The 18,818-nt window shown below is 39.6% G+C and overlaps 1 protein-coding gene across 1 annotated transcript in view; it reads left to right on the plus strand.

Annotated features, from left to right (window-relative positions):
* TLL1 (tolloid like 1) overlaps positions 1–18,818 on the plus strand; it is a 383,094-nt gene that overhangs the window by 18,883 nt on the left and 345,393 nt on the right. The gene's annotated exons all lie outside the window — the stretch shown is intronic.

An 18,818-nucleotide genomic window follows, 5' to 3' on the forward strand; every position in this document is an offset into this window, starting at 1 on the left:
ATTTATTAATCCTGGTCTATACCCAGATAACTCTATTGCCCCACATCCAGATTAACTGCCTGATTGTGGCACAGATGTAAGTGCTCACCTGTAAAGACACTATTAGTGAAATATTCTATTTTGGAGTAACTCCTGGATAACCATCCACCTTCCAGAACAATCAATAGTATGTTTATCTAGAATGGATGCTGAGTTGCAATGTTCTTATTTGGTTAGTACTGTAACTGCTCATATTTTTCTTGCCTAAGAGAAGTCAGGAGAACAAAGAGACCATCTTACTTCTTAAAACTACAATAATTAAAAAAACTGGCATCTACAGAACAAATGTAGTAGGGAAGGGACTCGATTTTTTGATAATAGCAGTATACTTCATTTCTGTATGCAGGAAAATTCAAGAGTACTCGATAACAAAATCAAACCATACAATAGAGCTGTTAGAATAGCTATTAATTTGAACACTGCATGGTGCATTACTGTTAATAAAGTCAAGGTCACCGTAAACTGAATAAAGATTGCCCTTTCACTTGCTATTTGGGAAGTAGTGCATTTTGGAGATAAGATAACAGAGTACATTCACACAACCAATGCAAGATTTTAAGAAATAGCGGAGTATATAAAAGAGGGAGAACAGCAGGTCTTGATCCAATAACCAGCTAATGGTTGTCTAGGGGTTTTTCATGCTTAATCAATATTTAATATTGTCAACAGAGGCTTTTCAAAGCAATAGTCTTCACATTCACTCTGAATGGTGACTATTAATCTACGACTGGAACTGTATGTTTTTCTAAAATAGCTTCATTACTTTGCCTGCCTTAATAGGCATATTCAGTAGAGACAGCTTTAATTAAACTTGTGAAAACTAAAAGAAGAAATCCAAGGGTGGTTTTGGCACAGGGAATGAAGAATTGCTAATGTTTGTACATAGAAACATTTTGGCAGAAATAATAATGTACAATTGTTAAATTGGGAATGCCAGGGTTAAAGAAATTGCAAAGGGCAAAGATTTAACACTCAGGTTTGAGAACATTTAGAAAAATTATATACATTGGTCATTTTTCAAGTGAGACTTAGAAGTAAAGTTAAAATCAGATCCAGATTCATGAGGAGAAATTGTATGCCATTTTGAGCTCCTGTTATGTGATGTAGTGACATACGCTTGGCAGTATGAAAAGTAACACTTTATAGAATTGAGTTCACGCTCTCCTACTAATTCCAGCCCTAGAACTAGGACAACATAACTGGCAAAGAAAGATGGTTATAACAGATAGGATCAAGAGAGTGTGGAGATTAATAGATGTCAGAGCAGAGAAATAATAAGCAATGAAGAGAACTGGGAAGAAGGGAAGAGGGAGAAGGTTTATGGAAGTTGGCATAGGGATTGAGTCTACATTTATTGAAGTCAGTGGCAAAGCTCCCTTTGACTTTAATGAGTAGGATTAGGGTCATAGTTTTGCAGGGCATCTGGGAGAGAAGGAGGGAAGTACTGAGGGATAAAATATTCAATCGGAGAGAAACCAGAAAAGCAGTAATGCTGAAAAAGATTTGGTCTCACTATAGGCAGCCAATTGAATATGATGATTTATTAATAATACACTTATAACACAATTCCTCAAGTTTTATTTTTGTGCTTAAAATTTGCAGACAGAGATCTGAGGTAAATTATTCTCTTCCATTTTTCCATCTTGCTATCTGCAGTTGTATGGATAGTAGGCCAAATCCTCACCTGGTGTAAATCAATGTAGATCTGGATCTGGCAAGTATGTTTATGGTTTTGGGTTTGCTGTATTGACTCTCCTCACTGTTCAAGAGATATTTTGTGGAATTAGCACTTTCAGAGGCAAGACTTTTAGAATTATGAAAGACACCACCCACTTGTTTGAAGCCAGATGAGGTAAACATCAGTGCTTTCCTTGCCAACCAGCCTTTGAATGTTGTTTGGAGATCCTGATCTCAAGTGAATACATGTAACCCATTTTTTTAAAACCTCAGTCAACTCTTTTCTTTATTCTTTTAGAAGTGGCTGCAGGCTATCTGTGAAGAAACGACAGGGTTGGCTATACTAAATTAGCACATTTACTTGCGTTAGTGTTAACACAGGTGTGGCAGAGTGAATAGGTTTCAGGAATTCTGGGAAATCAACACTAGGGTTGGATTCAAAGTTTATAGGTTTAATGACTTGGCCTACCTATGTGTTGAATATGCCTTTAGAACCCTTTCCAGGGCCGGCTCTAACATTATTGCTTCTCCAAGCAAAAAAAAAAGAGCGCCGCCCCACCCCCGCGAGTGCCGCGTTGCCAAATCCCTTCCCAAGCGTCGCGTTGCACAAGTCCCCACCCTCCCGAGCGTCACGTCGTTCAAGTCCCCGCCCTCCCCGAGCACTGCACCATGTCGCCCAAGGCCCCGCCCCCGCTGAGCGCCATGCCGCTGAAGCCCGCCCCTGCCGAGCGCTGCGCCGCCCAAGTCCCCACCCCACCAGTGCCACGCCACGCTGCCCAAGCCCCACCCCTCCCACCGCCAGCACTGCCCGGACAAACCAAAAAAACCCAAAACCAAACCCCGAGCACTGCCCCAAGCACGTGCTTGGTAGGCTGGTGTCTGGAGCCGGCCCTGACTCTTTCATCCTGTAAGTCATGTCTCAGAGGGTATAAAGTCATGCACAATTGTTTATACAGATTCTGCAGCAGTAACAAATCCGGAAACTTTCTACTAAAGCTTGATTTGTACATTGACTAGCATTGTACTGTTTTCTACAGAATAGTTTTGCTCACACAACAGGGTGAAAATGAAAATATGATCAGTGAAGTTTGAACCAAATAGCTGATGTATTCCAGAGATAAAACCACACAAACAATAGATGTTTTCAGTGGATAGTGTTAAAAAAAAAAGTGGTTTTTGTCTTGTCAAAATTTCAGCAGCCTACTCATAAATGTAGTGATGTTTTCTTTATTAAGATGCCAAGGACACAACTCTGGAAACAAGGACAATGTGATCAACCAGCCATAAGCCAGTTTTGTATTGTACTCTTAAGTTTCAAATAGTAATGACATTTCAGGGAACCACTGATGCCTCTTCTTCTTCTTCTTTTTAAAGTGACCACCACTGTTGCACAGACTTCCCATCTCATCATCATTGGCTGAAGCCCAGAAAGTCTCCAGCATATTTCAGTTACATTTTTAGAACTTATCCTTCATTATTTCAAAATTGAATTGTCTTAGCCAGTTTGAAGCATGGGATGCTGCACCTATACCAAACCAAAATTGCAGAATTTACACAATTTCCCACATGCATATTAGATGAGTTTGACTGGTTAGCATAACTGCAAAGTTATTTCTCACCAAAGACACAATATGTGAATACTTATACTCTGAGATGTATTAACAACCAGAGTGCACAGTTTGTCTAATAATTAGCATTCAGATATTAACTAATACTAGTTATGTGTATTTCTATCCTCTTTACCATATGGCCTTGCACTGTGCTTGGCTTTTGCCTGCAGAACCACATGTCCACAACATACTGGCCTTCTTAATTCCCATTCCCATCTTACACCTTGCCTAAACCCAGATATTGATTTTTAAAGTAGCTACTCTTAGTGGAAGATGATAGCCTGGGCCTTACTCAAGAGGCAAGAAAAGGCATCTGAATGTGATGGGTATCTGAGACTGAGGTAGCTTTGCTTGCTGTGGGCATATTGATGAAGCATTCTGAGGGTGGAAGAGTTTTCTAGTAGCCAAGCACAGCATGGGTTGGAAAGGAAAGGAAACATTTGAAAGTTATTACTTTGTTTAAGTGATCTGTGTCGACACAAATAACTCTAGCCTGAGTTAATGGATATCTTAGCTTTTGGCCTTGGAGTTTTTTTAGTCCAGGATACTGTTGTTCCCCTCACATAGCAGGAGTATTCTCATATTATCAGTGTTACAAAACCCTGTAAAGAACATGGGAGATCTGTGTTGTTTTAATTATTGTGTGTGTGATGCAGGTAGATCTGGTGCCAGCTCTTGCCAAGGCTGTAGATGTCAGCAGAGCACTGACAAATTCATGGCTGGAAACCAGACTAGCTCATGTAGCTAGTATTGTTCAAGATGGGTATTAGACTTAGAAGAATGTGTTTAGACAAATGTTGCTTTATAGCTGGAAAAATGCTTGCTCTGAACCTGTGACCCCAGTCAGGAGGAATGGTCCAGCACTCATCAAGGACTATCAAAACGAAACGGGCCATTGTGGCACGTCACAATACAAAGACTTAGCCCCTTTATGAGTGTGAGAGGGCCACTATGTGCAATAAAGCCCAGCCCATCCGCTTGAATGCTGGAAGAAGGGGCTAAAACGGGGGGAAATTTTCTCTCCTCCTTTTGCGGTTTAGACTGGAAATACAAAACAGAAGCAGAGATCCCCAGAGTCAACCTGGGTTAGCCGTAAAAGACAGCCACTGCTAACAGATTACTACAACTCTGTCACCTTTTGGAACCATGGACTGTAACTTATTTGTGTATATATGTTGCCTGCTTTAATCTTGTAATAATGCTCACTTTTTCCTAGTTAAATAATCCTTAGTCCATTTACTATAGGATTGTCTATAAGCATTGTCTTTGTGAGAGCTCAAGTACAAATTCACCTGGGGAAAGTGACTGGTCTCTTGGGACTGGAAACAACAATCTTTTGTGATCTTTGATGTATTGCAACCAACTATCACTAAGTCCAGCTTTCCTGGGTGGCAAGATAGACTGGAGTGCCCAAGAGGACTGTGTGTGTGTGACTCCATGATAAGACTGTTATAGTGATCCAGGAGTTTACACTTGTTAGTGGGTTGCTGAAATCTAATTATAGAACCTACCACCAGTTTGGGGTGTCTGCACTACTTTTTGACCATCTGCCCTGAGTTTGGAACTCATGGTCATGAATTGCTCCAGACACCATGACATTGTGTACTTACGTATGTTTGATAGTAATTATGCTGCTAGCTAAAAGTTTAACCTCCATGAGGCTCACCTCACACATCCTCAGGAAAGGACTATGATAACTTCAGATAGTCCGCAGTCTACCAGCACTTACAAGACAATGACAGACCAAAGGGAACTGTCCTATCTCCACACCCTGGCATGCTCACCAGGTAGGTTTATGTGAGGCAAGAGTCCCAGCTTGCGGACAAAGAACAAAGGGGTCTGCCTTGTTTTAAAAATGCACACTCCCTGAAGCTCAGGGGAGATACCGTGTCTGGGTAAACTAGATCTACTTAAGCTGTTGGGTAATGCTAATGTATGTGAAGCCTTTTGGTTATATTAAACCTTTTTTCTCTGTTTACTCTGTTCCTATGAATAAATATTTTGTTTTTGAAAAAGCTGATAAACAGGGATGTTATAACCCAGTCTAAAAATGGGGTGAGCTGTGGGATACCACTCTGAGAGAAATGCACGTATTGAGTCTGTAACTTGAAAGGGGTGTCCATGGAGGGAGTACTGAGATATCTGTGACAGGCACCTTTTAATTTTATGGGAGTATGAGATAGAAAAATCTTGGAGAACATTGGGATGATGACACTATGAAAAACTGAAAAGACCAATTTAGAGCCTGCCTATTGTTCATTGCCATAATCTCACTGGAGTCTGTGGAACAACTCCTGTTGACTTCAGTGGGTTTTGAATGAGGCACTAAAGACTATATCCACAAAGATACTTAAATGTTGCAGTGCCTAACCCCTAGGCACCCTATCACTTCATGGAATCCTCAGCCCAGCCCTTAGGTGCACGGGCTCTTCATATGGAAGAGTTAGAATTCTTGGCCCTGAACCCTCTCCTGGAGTTGGGTGACTAGGCCAGATCAGCTTGTGCCCTAGCAGATGAAACCTAGACTTCTCTTGTGAAAAACCAGAGAGAACCACTCCCACCCACTACTGATGATAGCCAATACCTCAGTGGTTAGGGCATTCACATCAGATGTAGGAGATAAGGATTCAAGTCTATGCTCCAAATCAGATGGAGCAGTGACTTGAACTTGGGTCTCCCATCAGGTCAGAACCTACTAGTTAGTCCCCAGAATTCTTGGCCTGGTTGCCTTTTATGCAGGGTCTGATCTTGTAGGCGTGACATGAGGATGCCTATGGGATTGGGCGTCATAAGTAAGAGACGTGGGAGAACATCTAGTTTGAGAATCCTGCTTTGGGGTCACATTAGGGCTCTGGCTTCAGCAAGGGCTCCAAGCATCTTTTTAGCCCTGGGGCAACATCAGCACTTATGTGGCTTAGCACATGCCCACCAGCAGAAATTTAGGTGTCTGTGGGGTGAGGTGGTAGCTGAATGGTAGTTTTTGGTATCAGTAGCACCTTCATGTTGGATTTAGGTACCTGAAGGGGCAGTTAGATGCCCAAGTCCTTTTGTGGATGTAGCCCTAAGTGCTTAGATATCTGGATGTAGCCCTAAGTGCTTAGATATCTGAATACAATTCTAACTGCTCCCATTGCTTGGATATCTGGCAATGAACAAGACTGTTGCAAGACTCTCTCAATAATCAAATGTGGATTATGTGACTGTGTCATAAACAGATAGTTAAGGGTTAAGGTCTGTTTTACCTGTAAAGGGTTAACATGTAGTACCTGGTGACCACCTGACCAGAGGACCAATCAGAGATAAGATTTTTTCAAATCTCTGTGGAGGGAAGCCTTTGTCTGTGTGAGAACTGTTTTTGGATTTAACAGAGGACAGTCATGTCCCCAAGTTCTCCTGGAGTAGTTTCTACTAATTAATAGTGAGTATTAATTAGAAAGGCGAATTAGTCTTATGATTTAATTTCTATATTTGCAATTGTGTGTTTGCTAAAGAAAATGCTTTATTCCTGTTTGCTGATATTGCTTTTACTGAGAAAAGGGGGAGAGGGGATTCTCTCCAGAGATTGATAAGGTTATACCCTATGAGTGTCCAGCTTGGGCTCATAGAGATTCTGTATTTTCTTTTGTTCTCTTAATAAATTCTTTTCTTTTCTTTGGACTTGGTTAATTCCTTCCCTTGGGGAAATTCAGGGGAAGGGGAGGGGGAAGTGGGCTGCTTCCCTGGGTGTGTGAGATTCAAGGAGTTGAATCAGGGGGGAGGGGGAAGGTTCCTCCTCTGTGAATTGATCTGTGTTCCCAAGGGGGAAAACAGGGGTGTCCCGGCCCACGGAATTGACCGGGTGGTGGCAGCCGAAGGGGAGACCTACCCTAGGATTTTGGGGTGGGGGAAGACATGCGGGTCCTCACTTTGAAACCGCCCAGTTTCAAGTGAGGGTAGACTCCTGACAGACTGACTCCATATTTCATTACTAGTTGTGTTCACAGAGAGCCAGGGATATCAAATTAAAGGATTCTACTGGGAAATTTTAATCGGCAGCACCTAGTCCTCCTTGAATTATGAGCCTAAACTAAAACTGATATGGTAAAAATCCCTTGGCTGCAATGGAGAGAGCAGTGAACTACTCACTTCTGCAGCCATTGCTATAATTTTGAGCTGCTATTTGTAGAACTTTCCATGTCTCCTGAATCATTTCTAGACAGAAATGACAAGGAAGCTACAGATGGCTTTTGTCTCCTTTAATAAAGCGAATAGTATAGTAATTAAAGCTCTTAATTCACAGCATCCTCTTTCTAAAGGTCTATGTGGCACTTTGAGTTTCCTCCTCTGTCTGAAGCAAAGGAAGAGAAGCGGTTGTTTAAAAAAAGTCATGCCAGTGTTTACTTGATATAGGTACTTTTGACACATCCTGTGTAGATAACTTGTGACAATGTAATATCGTCCACTGTTGAGGAATAAATCTGAAAATGTGCTGATGGCATAGAAAGTGCTTGCTAGTACACTTTGTATTGACCCTACTTCTGTTTCTAAGTAAACACACCAGTTCTGATCTGCCTGCCTCAGACCTTATTTCGCTGATCAGAGTTTAACAGAGTACAATAACATAAAATGACATCAAAGGGCAATAGCTCTCACTCTAAAGCAGTAGCAATTATACCTTAATAAACCATAGTATTCATGATTTATGGCCAGGCAAACCTGCTTCTCTTCGATTTCAGAGGATCTGTTCAAAGGCATGATCTCTCAATATAATCTTCACAAGCCAGAGCCGCTCTTACCTTCTACTAGCTGTAGTGCCCTGCTCAAACCACAAGTATTCCTTCCACAATGTAAGGTCAAAACATGTTGCACCAGAATTAAGAACACCATTTAAATATGTCATAGTAAGAATCATAAACAATAGTTTTCCCTTCAGCATGTGCCAGTGTTAGAAGTCCTAACATTTCATTACTAGGCCACTCTTTTACTGTCTTAATTGCCTTCTATGTCACCCATGTAAAGTGTCAAAAATAACCATCTTATTTATTTGTATTATGTCACCTAAAGGCCCGAACTGAGATGGGTGATCCACAGTGCTAGGTGCTATACTTACACATAGCAACTGATAATTCCTGACCCAAAGAGGAGAAATACACAAGACAAAGGGCAGGAGAAAGGAAATATTACTATTTATACTTCAGAGAGGGAAAACTGAAGCACAGAGACTGAATGACTTGCCCAGTATCACATAAGCAGTTTGTGGCAGAACTGGGAAGAGAACCCAGATCACCTGAATCCAGTCAAGGGCCTCCTTTGCAAAACCCTCTTTCTAGTTTGAACACGTGGTAGTTTCCTGTTCAAATCAGGTGAAAGTGAGAATAGTTTTGTATCTTGTTTGGCAATTTAGATCTAATGCAAAAAATGTGTATAGTAGTAAACCAATAGCATCAAATATTATATTTACTACTTTCTCAGTTACCAAAATCTTTTAACCTGGGAACTGTGTTTTAACTTCATATAGACTGAACACTCTGCTACAAAGATATCAATCTGCTTGCTCATTACTGGCAAGAGAAACCAATTTTGAGCCCTCTCTTGGCACATCTCCATTCCAAATCTGCTGCACATAGTCTTTCTAACATGTCCTTTTTCTTCCTAGTAGGCACAATTGCTCTTTGTCCTTTACAGGGCAGATCAGCATACACAGAAATCTCATCCCAACCCAAGTAGTGACTTATTCTGTGATGTTTGGGACCTGAATTATGGCCATCTCTGTGTCTCTGCTTCAGCAAGTTTCCTTTGATTATTAAGTATTTCCTGCATGAATTCCTGCACTCCTCTTTATACTTGGAAATTGGCAATATTGTGTTAATTTAGTTCTAGTGCCTCATCTAGATCATTTGTGTTATTGGACACATTCATTAAATTCATTACCAGTTATTTTGCTGCTCAATTCCTTACTTATGTTGTGGTAGGACAGATTCCCATCCCAGTAAGGAAGGGTTTAAAGAACTCCTCTGGGCACAATCTGCCCCAAATCTAGTGGACCTGTGGCAGTCAAACCTGGAGCATGGCAATTCCTTTTTGCTGTGTGTGCAGAATGGCTAACACAAAGAGCTTATGGCCTAAGTACATAATGAAAGATGAGCGGATACAACAGAATTGGAGAGCACAAGGTAACTTCATGCAAATGGAGTTTTTAATGTGAATAATCGTTTGCATGTGTAAGTAATAGTACATAGATTGTGCATTTGCACAAATACGGTAATGGCGAAGGAACATGTACATCAAATGTGTGAGTGGTTAGCATGGAGTGGAAGTTAAGCTGTTGTCAGCATTAACACTCACTGGATTTTTAAAGCAGAAACAGCCCCTGTTTCAGATGGGCATATTCCATATACATCTGCTGTTTCATAGGCACAATGGCTTTCCCTCTCCAGATCTGTGGAGCCTGGAATGTTCCGTGTGAGAACGCAGGGCCTTCACAGGTTCTCAATTACCTCTGCTCCCCACTTCTCCAGGTTCAATGGTATTTCTCCTCTTGTTTACCCTGTTTCTTCTGCTCCATGCATCAAATTGGAGGGGAGCATAGGGTCCTCAATATTCCCAACCATAAATTTAGCTATAATTAAGGTTGCAAAATGCAGTTCAAGCAAAGATGTTCTGCTCAACTTCTTGGTACCTTTTTTTAAAAAAAACTGAGTTACTCTGTCACTCTGTTCTTCAAAATGGGCTGTCAAGTGCACAAAATAGTGAGGCTGATCAACTGGGGTTGATAACTGCTGCAGGTCCAGTTGGAGTTTTGCTTGGTGATCACATAGATGGTTATTTTCAAACAACTTCACTCCATCACATCATATTAGTTGCCAATTAGTTTAGTTGGCAGCTATTACTTAATATCTGTGTCAATAGTACATAACTATAAGGCTTTTTGAGAGCATCTTTATGACATTTAATTTGATCAGCTCACATATCAATTTTCTGACAGGCAGTTTACAATAAATTAGTTGCTTTGATATATTCTTATCCATTTGTGGACATGAGCAGTCCAGTCAAATGAAACTTTCATCAGAATTGCTTTATTGTGAAACCACAATATTGCTGGATATTTTATCTTGCCACTTATAGTCACGAGTGAAGGAGTCTCTTGTGGCAGTAATCTAGCTCTTTGGCATTGCATTAGTAGTTCAACTCATGTCTTTGTACCATAGAATCATAGGACTGGAAGGGATCTCAAGAGGTCATCTAGTCCAGCCCCTGTACTCATGGCAGGACTAAGTATTATCTAGACCATCCCTGACAGATGTTTGTCTAACCTGCTCTTGAAAATCTCCAATGATGGAGATTCTACAACTTCCCTAGGCAATTTATTCCAGTGCTTAACCACCCTGACAGTTAGAAAGCTTTTCCTAATGTCCACCTAAACCACGCTTGCTGCAATTTAAGCCCATTGCTTCTTGTCCTATCCTCAGAGGTTCAGGAAAACAATTTTTCTCCATCCTTCTTATAACAGCCTTTTATGTACTTGAAAATGGTGATTGTCTCTCCTTATTCATCTCTTCTCCAGACTAACAAACCCAGTTTTTTCAGTCTTTCCACATAGGTCATGTTTTCTAGATCTTTGATCATTTTTGTTGCTCTTCTCTGGACTTTCTTCAATTTGTCCACATCTTTCCTGAAATGTGGCACCCAGAACTGGACACAATACTCCAGTTGAGGCCTAGTCAATGAGGAGTAGAGTGGAAGAATTACTTCTCGTGTCTTGCTTACAACATGCCTGCTAATACATTCCAGAATGATGTTCACTATTTTTGCAACAGCGTTACACTTTTGACTCTTATTTAGCTTGTGATGCCCATGACCCCCAGATCCCTTTCTACAGTACTCCTTCCCAGGCAATCATGTCTCATTTTGTCTGCGTGCAAGTGATTATTCCTTTCTAAGTGAGGTACTTTGCATTTGTCCTTATTGAATTTCATCATATTTACTTCAGATCATTTCTGCAGTTTAAGATCATTTTGAATTTTAATCCTATGCTCCAAAGCATTTGCCACCCCTCCTAGCTTGGTATCATCTGCAAACTTTACAATACAAACCATACAATAGTATGAAAGCACAACTGAGCTGTAGATTCTGATATTTTTGCAAAAACAATTCAATGTTAAGAACATAAGAACAGCCATAATGGGTCAGACCAATGGTCCATCTAGCCTAGTATCCTGTCTGACAGTGAACGGTACCAGAGGCTTGAGAGCGAATTAACAGCACTGGACAATTTCAGGTGATCCATCCCCTGTCATCCAGTCTCAGCTTCTGGCAGTTGGAAGTTTAGGGACACCCAGAGCATGGGGTTGCTTTCCCTATTAAACATGTAGCCAATCAAAGGCACAGTGAGCTTTCTACAAATGTGATTCAACAAGGCTTTTATGTAGGGCTGTTCCAAAGTCCTATGAAGTTGGTCTGGAACAACTCCTATCACTATTATTGATGCTCCAAGTACCGTATGTAAGAATAGGAATTAGTATTTTTTTCACTACAAATGCACATATTTTTCCTCTGCATATGGACATATATTTCAGAGAAGACCCAAAACAGTCATAATTGGTGCTCCAAGTAGCTGAAAGCTCTTGGGCAAGAAACTCATGTGGTTGGTCCACACTATGGTCTTGTAAGCCAAGCATCCTGAAAACCTGGTATAAAGAGGTTGAAAAAATACTTTACAAAACTGCAATTCTGCTAATCTGCAAATTTTAAAATGTTCAATATTTTAATTTATTTTAGACTGAAAATATTTTCAATCTCCTTTTTAAAGTTCTTTATTTTTATACTTCAGGAATATCTGCATGTTATTTTGTCCAGAAGCATTATAAATTGTTACCTGTACTTGATTCACTCCAAGAATATATAGTTGTATTGAAGTCAAATTGTCTGAGCCAGTCAGATCAAAGGGATACTGTATAATTATTGACTCTTCTGTACAATTATTTCTGTTATACAATTTCCTGCACTGGCTGAGTAGATCTGACTTGCAGATTTATTATTAATGTAAGAGAGCTGTAATTAGCTAAACTATACAGTAACTATGCAAATTTCTCTGGAGTGATTGGCTGCTGCTTACAGACATCCCCATGCAGATTCCCAAAACATGTCTTTGCACCATATGGTAGCTTCAGATGCTGACTCCTTTGAACCCTAGATATTAAGCATCATTTAAAAAAAGAATTACTCAGTTGTGATGGATATGGCACTCTAAGCTTTACTTAAGGGCCAAGGTAGAACAGTGAGTTGACAGCGAAAAAGCCTGGAATTAGCTGATGAAATGGTGGAGAAAGAAGTAGCTGTGACCATTTCATGGTGAAATGATGATTTCTGAGGAAGAATCCTGACAGGCTAGAGAGCACATTCCAACATCATAACTCAAGGACATTCTCTGTTACGTCCGTATTTCATTGTTAACCAGGTATTGATTTTCTTCCTTTGCTCTCAGACTTTATTTAGTCCAAGATATTGTGGTTACCGTATTGAAAGAATGTGTTTATAACTTTTTGTGGCTTTTAAAACTATCCTTTAAGTGCAGTTTACAGCAGTGTCAACTAACCACAACTTGGAGTACACTTTAAGTGACAGTACATCACTACCTGGGCCTCATGAAGACATAGTGATTTAAAGCCATTGACTTAACAATAAATGTAATGCCAACTTTAAATGACAACCTAAAACAATAATGCCGTGTGGGGAAACAATGGCCCAAAGAGTAAGTGATACTGGAACATCGGGCGTGTTGGCTGTCCTTGACATTCTGACAGCTCAGGAGTCAGTGAGGAAGCACAGATGGAGCCAGTCTGTACTGGCCCCGCTAGACTCACTTCTCTCAAACAGCAGGAAAATAATGAATGGTGCCAAAGTCTGGAATGAGTCACTTAGCATACAATAGGAAAAATTTTTGGAATAGTGAAGACCACCTTAGACATGAAGGTAAAGAAAATGTGTGTACATATCTTCTGTGTGCCATCAATATTCTTATAAACCCTTCTTTGAAATTATTTGTACAGATTTTTCCAGGAAATGATGTGATGTATAAACAACAAAAAGAAACCCTTTGATTTATACTCTAGACTAAAATGTTAACAGCAAAGGCTGAAAAATAATTGGATATATTTTTTAAAAAAATATTGAGCTGGGGTTACATTTCAGAAAAGGTTGACTTAGAGCCTCATCCATCTCCCATTGAAGTGGGTGACAAAACTCCAATGGGAGAAGAATCCAGCACAAAGAAATTAAAGGCTGAACTTTTAAATTTAATTTTTTAAGTGAAAATATGAAACACATCTAAAGCAGCTAAAACTTACAGGTGAGGTGAAAAGCAAAACTGAAAACAGAATTACTGATATTTGTGTGCATAAGTTAGGCAGGTTATGGGGGCATTCAGAACCAAAAGAAGTTTAACTAATCCTTTTTAAGCATTCTTTTTTCCTTTCCGTGAAACATTTTTTTACAAACTATAGTTCATGAGGTAACATCACAAATACCAAGTTTCATTATTTGTATTTGATATTATAGTGTAGAATCCATGAAGTCATCCAGAAGTAAGCATTCACAGAGAGGAGGAAAAAGAATTAAGAAATATTAAACATAATGCTTTTCTGCTCTGGTAGCCTTCCACGGTTTAGTGACAGGGGATATTCAGCATAAAAATATGACCATCGCAGAGTGGTCATTTGTGCTCTGCCCCTCATGTTAGAAAACTGTCCAGAACTATTCTGTCTAGAACTTCTCAGTATATGATAAATGCCTTTAATGCTTCATTTTTATCCCACCACGCAATAGCCCAAGAAAACAATTACTGAGAGCAAAGGTCTCCATAGGTTGAAGAAGCTGCTCTAAATCTTGTGCTATTATAAAATGAGTAAGGAATTACTGCAGAGTAGGAAGTTGCAATGCCATATTCCATTCTCGCATGATCAGTTCTCCTGAGCTGGCATGGCTCCTGAGTTGTACTCAACCTAAACCCTACTAGGACTGAGTCTCTCACTAAAGTTGCTTTATAGCACTCTGGTGGCACCTTAAAGACTAACAGATTTATTTGGGCATAAGCTTTTGTGGGTAAAAAACCCACTTCTTGCATCTCATTGTTTTTGTGGATACCGACTAACACGGCTACCCCTCTGATACTTTATAGCACTCTGGTAGTGTAAAATGGCCTTATAATAATACCTAGCTATTATATAGCACTTTCCATCAACAGAACTCAAAGTGCTTTACAAAGGAGGCAAGTATCTTTGTTCCCATCTCTCAATGTGGAAACTGAGGCACAGAGGTGAAATGACTTGCCCAAGATCACCCAGAAGGCCAATGGCAGAACTAGGAATAGAATCCAGGTTTCTTGAGTCATACTCTATCCACTAGGCCACACTAGATAAATTCCAGCCCAACTTTAAAGTAGATGTACATGTAACTTAAGCATCTACACTAGAAGCTAGGGTAGTGATTCCTAGCTCATGTATACATACAAGCTCATAGTGTGGAGGGATAGCCTTAGAAATGGTGGTAGCTTAAGCAGAAATAGTCACAAACATGCTATGTATACCAGGAATTTGAGCAATTGAAAGCACATTCAGAAAGGCCATAATGGCATTACGGAAGGGGTCCTGGCAGTAGGAAAAGGACTTAGAGGAGAGAGAGGCTTCAGTAGGGAGCCATGGGCATAAGGAGAGGACCGAGTTTACCTGAAAAACCAACATAGAGAAGTCTGACACCAGGAAACCAGTTCACTCGGGCTGATCCAAAATGCACAGAGGTCAATTGGTATGCCCCTGTTGATTTCAGTGGGTTTTGGGTCAGGCCATTTGATCTAAACTTTGTTTTATGCCAGAATATGTAAAGTAGCTTAGTTTTTAAGTTATTTTTACTAGCTGATTGTCTATTATGTGAGAGAAGGGGATGATGAAATCAATAAATCATATGGCAGTTGCAGTTTTTCTACATGTTGAATCCTATTTCTATATTTCAGTGTTTTGTTTGTATCTCTTTTACCATTCAGTACTGATTTGAAAAGTTATTCATGGCTCATAGTAGTTATAGGAAATTAAATTCCATATGTTTCTGCCATAATAAGTAAATGGAATGAAGGACTCAATAGAGTTCCTTCTTGCTAAAATCCACATCTGTGCTATTTGTGGCTTTGTTTCAGAAACTTATGCTTAGTATACTTGTGCAAAGTAAAACTGCCTACCCATAAAGAAGACTATATGATCAATCAGTAGTGACAATTGATCAACCAATCTAGAAAAAAATTGATATGCACAGTTCAGCAGGATAAGACTTTTTTTAATGGCAAACCACATGGATGAGAATTCTAATTCTAGCTCTCCATATAGAGTAGTCTACTGAGACATATTAACTTTCGAACCTATTCAATTTTTGTTAAAAATATTTCTGTTTTTTATAATTTAGAACCTTTCAGGTTCTTTACAATCCTTTTTTAAACTAATGCATCACAGCTGATCTGTGAGCCAAAGAAAAATCAATTATATTTATGCAAGAAACAACACTGACATTTGGAAATTGAAATCCATCTGTTGAGAATCTGAGTTTCTAAAAATGTTCAAATTCAGTGTCTGGGTAGGATGGACGTGCGGGGCCAAAGTTTAATTATAAACATAGATATGTTCTTCCGAGGTGCTGAGCACCTGTATCTCCGATCTCAAGCAAAAAACCTAAATAAAAGGGAATATATAGTAGGGACAAAAGGGAACATATAGTGGATGTTATATTGACAGTAGTTCTTGTTTTTTATTTAACTGGTAAAAAGGTATATTGCATTTTAATGATTACCTATCACATTGCAGCTAGCTGACCTTTTTCTTGCTCACTTAAATAGAAATCAGTTGTGTAGAAGTCTGTGCAAGCTGACATATTTATTCTTAATGACACCTTTCACAAACAAATATCCAGCAATATATTTCCTGGCATGATTTTTAGATGCTAAGTATCTGCAGCTTCCTATTGATTTGGAACCTACCATTGCATATGCTCTAGTAATTCCTTATTCACTTTCAGCAGTGTTGAGCATCTGCAACTCCAAATAAGTGTTGAATCTACTGCTTCTGAGTGAGTGAAGAACAAGGTGGGAGTTAAACAGCTTCAGTAAGATGGGTAATCTTTTCCCAATGAAATAAAGATTTGGCAACTACCGTATATTGTCAGAATTTTATATCCATTGTATGTCCCCTTTTTGTCCTTATGACATGTTCACTCTGTCTAGGTTTTGGGTTCACATGTTCAGAGTTGCACCAGTTTCTGGCAACATCCTCAGAAAGAGCCTGGAGCATGTGCTTCCTGTATATTCCTCTTCTCTTAGGGAGAAAGCTGTTCTCACAGATAACAAACTCCTGTGTGATTCATGGGAATGAAGAACCAGTGCAATCTCAAACAGTTCAAGCTTGCTAACAGTATTGATGCAATGTCCTCACTCAGGACTTCCTAGAGTGGTATGGTCATCTCCTTTTGATATTCTTTGGCATTTGTTAGGTCTACAATATCATTGGGTCTCTCTCTCTCTCTTCCTCTTATTCACTCCCAGTGGAGCATAAGGCGTCAACCATTCTCCTCCATTCATTTCGTTCTTGAGCGAGGCAGCAAATTTCATCCCACTTCATTCCCATGCCTTTCATTTCCTCTTCAATGGTCCTTCGCCACGTCCCCAATGGTCTTCCTCTCCTCCTTCTTCCTTGTGGTGTCCATCGTAGGGCAATATGAGGGTATCTATCAGCACCCATTCTCAACACATGCCCCAACCATCTCCATCTTCGTTGTTTGGCTTCATCCACTATGTTGTTAATGCCCGTTAATCGGCTCACTTCAACATTGGTGATACGCTGCGGCCAGTGTATGTTAAGAATTCGCCTAAGACACCTTCCTTCAAAACCCCAAAGCCGACTTTCTATCTTCTTGTTGGTCCTCCATGTTTCCGCCGCATAAAGCAACACAGAGCAGACATTTGACCTGTAGATCTCTACCTTGGTTTTCATTTGCAAGATGGCCGACCTCCAAATGTTCTGAAGTCTATAGAATGCAGTTGCTGCAAGACCGATTCTGGTAGATATCTCCTTCTGAATATTACCATCAGCCGATATATAACTACCAAGATATTTAAAATCGTTCACCTCCTCCAATTCTACGTCACATACTACTGTTTTCATCGAGCTGGCTGTTTTTACTTTCATTGTTTTGCTCTTACCGGCGTGGATATTAAGTCCCACGCACCTTGCTGCTCTACCTACTCTATCAGTCTTCTCTTGGAGGTCCATCTGAGAGCTTGAAATCAGGGTGATGTCATCCGCAAAGTCACAATCTTCAATATGACCAGAGGGTCCCCATGTGATCCCTCTTGGCCTATCTTCGGTGGCTTTCCACATCACCCAGTCTATAACCACAAGAAATAGGATCATTGGGTCAGATGACTTTATTTTTTTGGAATTGTGTTTTATTTCCAATGTCAGTATCTTTCACTGATTCCATGGAAATTACATTCAGGGTCTCTTTCTCTCTCTTTTTTTTTTTAAACTTGCGTTTGTGGGTAGTGTGCCTTTTGCCACTTTGCATAATTTTTTCTAATAAAATTTTATTTGTGTGTGTGTTATAAGAAAAGGTCTTTTAAACATCTCTTAATCACCTGATAGTTGATACAAAATAGTCTATTTTCAATGAACAGTCATCTGTTCCCATAAAAAGATCCCCAAGAGTGAAAGAAGAAAAGTAAAATCTTGTACTTAATTGTTTTGTTTGAAACTGCTGGAACATGATCTTAGGCTTCACTGGTTGAACTACTGAGTGCTTCTTCTGAGAGGTTTCATTCACATCAGTTCTGCACACTGGAGACAGTTGTATGTTTTGTAGCTCCGTCACAGCAAGAGACATGTATTGTAACAGATTTCCTTTGATTTTTTTAGTAGAATCCTTAGATCATGCAGTGCAGGGGCAACATTTTAAAGCAGTGTCCATTGTATCTACTACTTGCTGCTGGGAAGCAAGTCAAGTTTCAGTCTTGGATGTTTTGAAAATTTGATCTCTCACCTAGAAAATAGTGGTGCTTGAATTTTAGTTTTTCAAATTCAATGAAAGATATGAAGTATGAAAGATACTATAAACTCAAATATTCTATAATTTGTAGAACTAGCAGCTTGTGTATATATAGAGCCTGATTTTCATCTGTTTTCCTCCTATAAAATAAAGGAATTGGAGAATGAGGAAATTATTTTTATTGCTGACTGTGCATTACTATTGTAAAGGATGATTCTATGGTAGCTGGTATATTTAAACATGTATGTTAAGATTATATACCGAAAATTCAAATTTTGAACTGAGACGCTTTGAGTTGCACATACATTCTGATGCACGTGCATGAGCCAAGGTACTGATTCACTTTATGTATGCAGGACTGTCGTAGCTGTGTCGGTCCAACTTCACCTTGAATCGTCCCTTAGAATGTGTGTTAGTTTAGCATAAGTAGTCATT

Source organism: Mauremys mutica, chromosome 5, assembly GCF_020497125.1.
Source record: "Mauremys mutica isolate MM-2020 ecotype Southern chromosome 5, ASM2049712v1, whole genome shotgun sequence".
Classification (NCBI taxonomy): Eukaryota; Metazoa; Chordata; order Testudines; family Geoemydidae; genus Mauremys; species Mauremys mutica.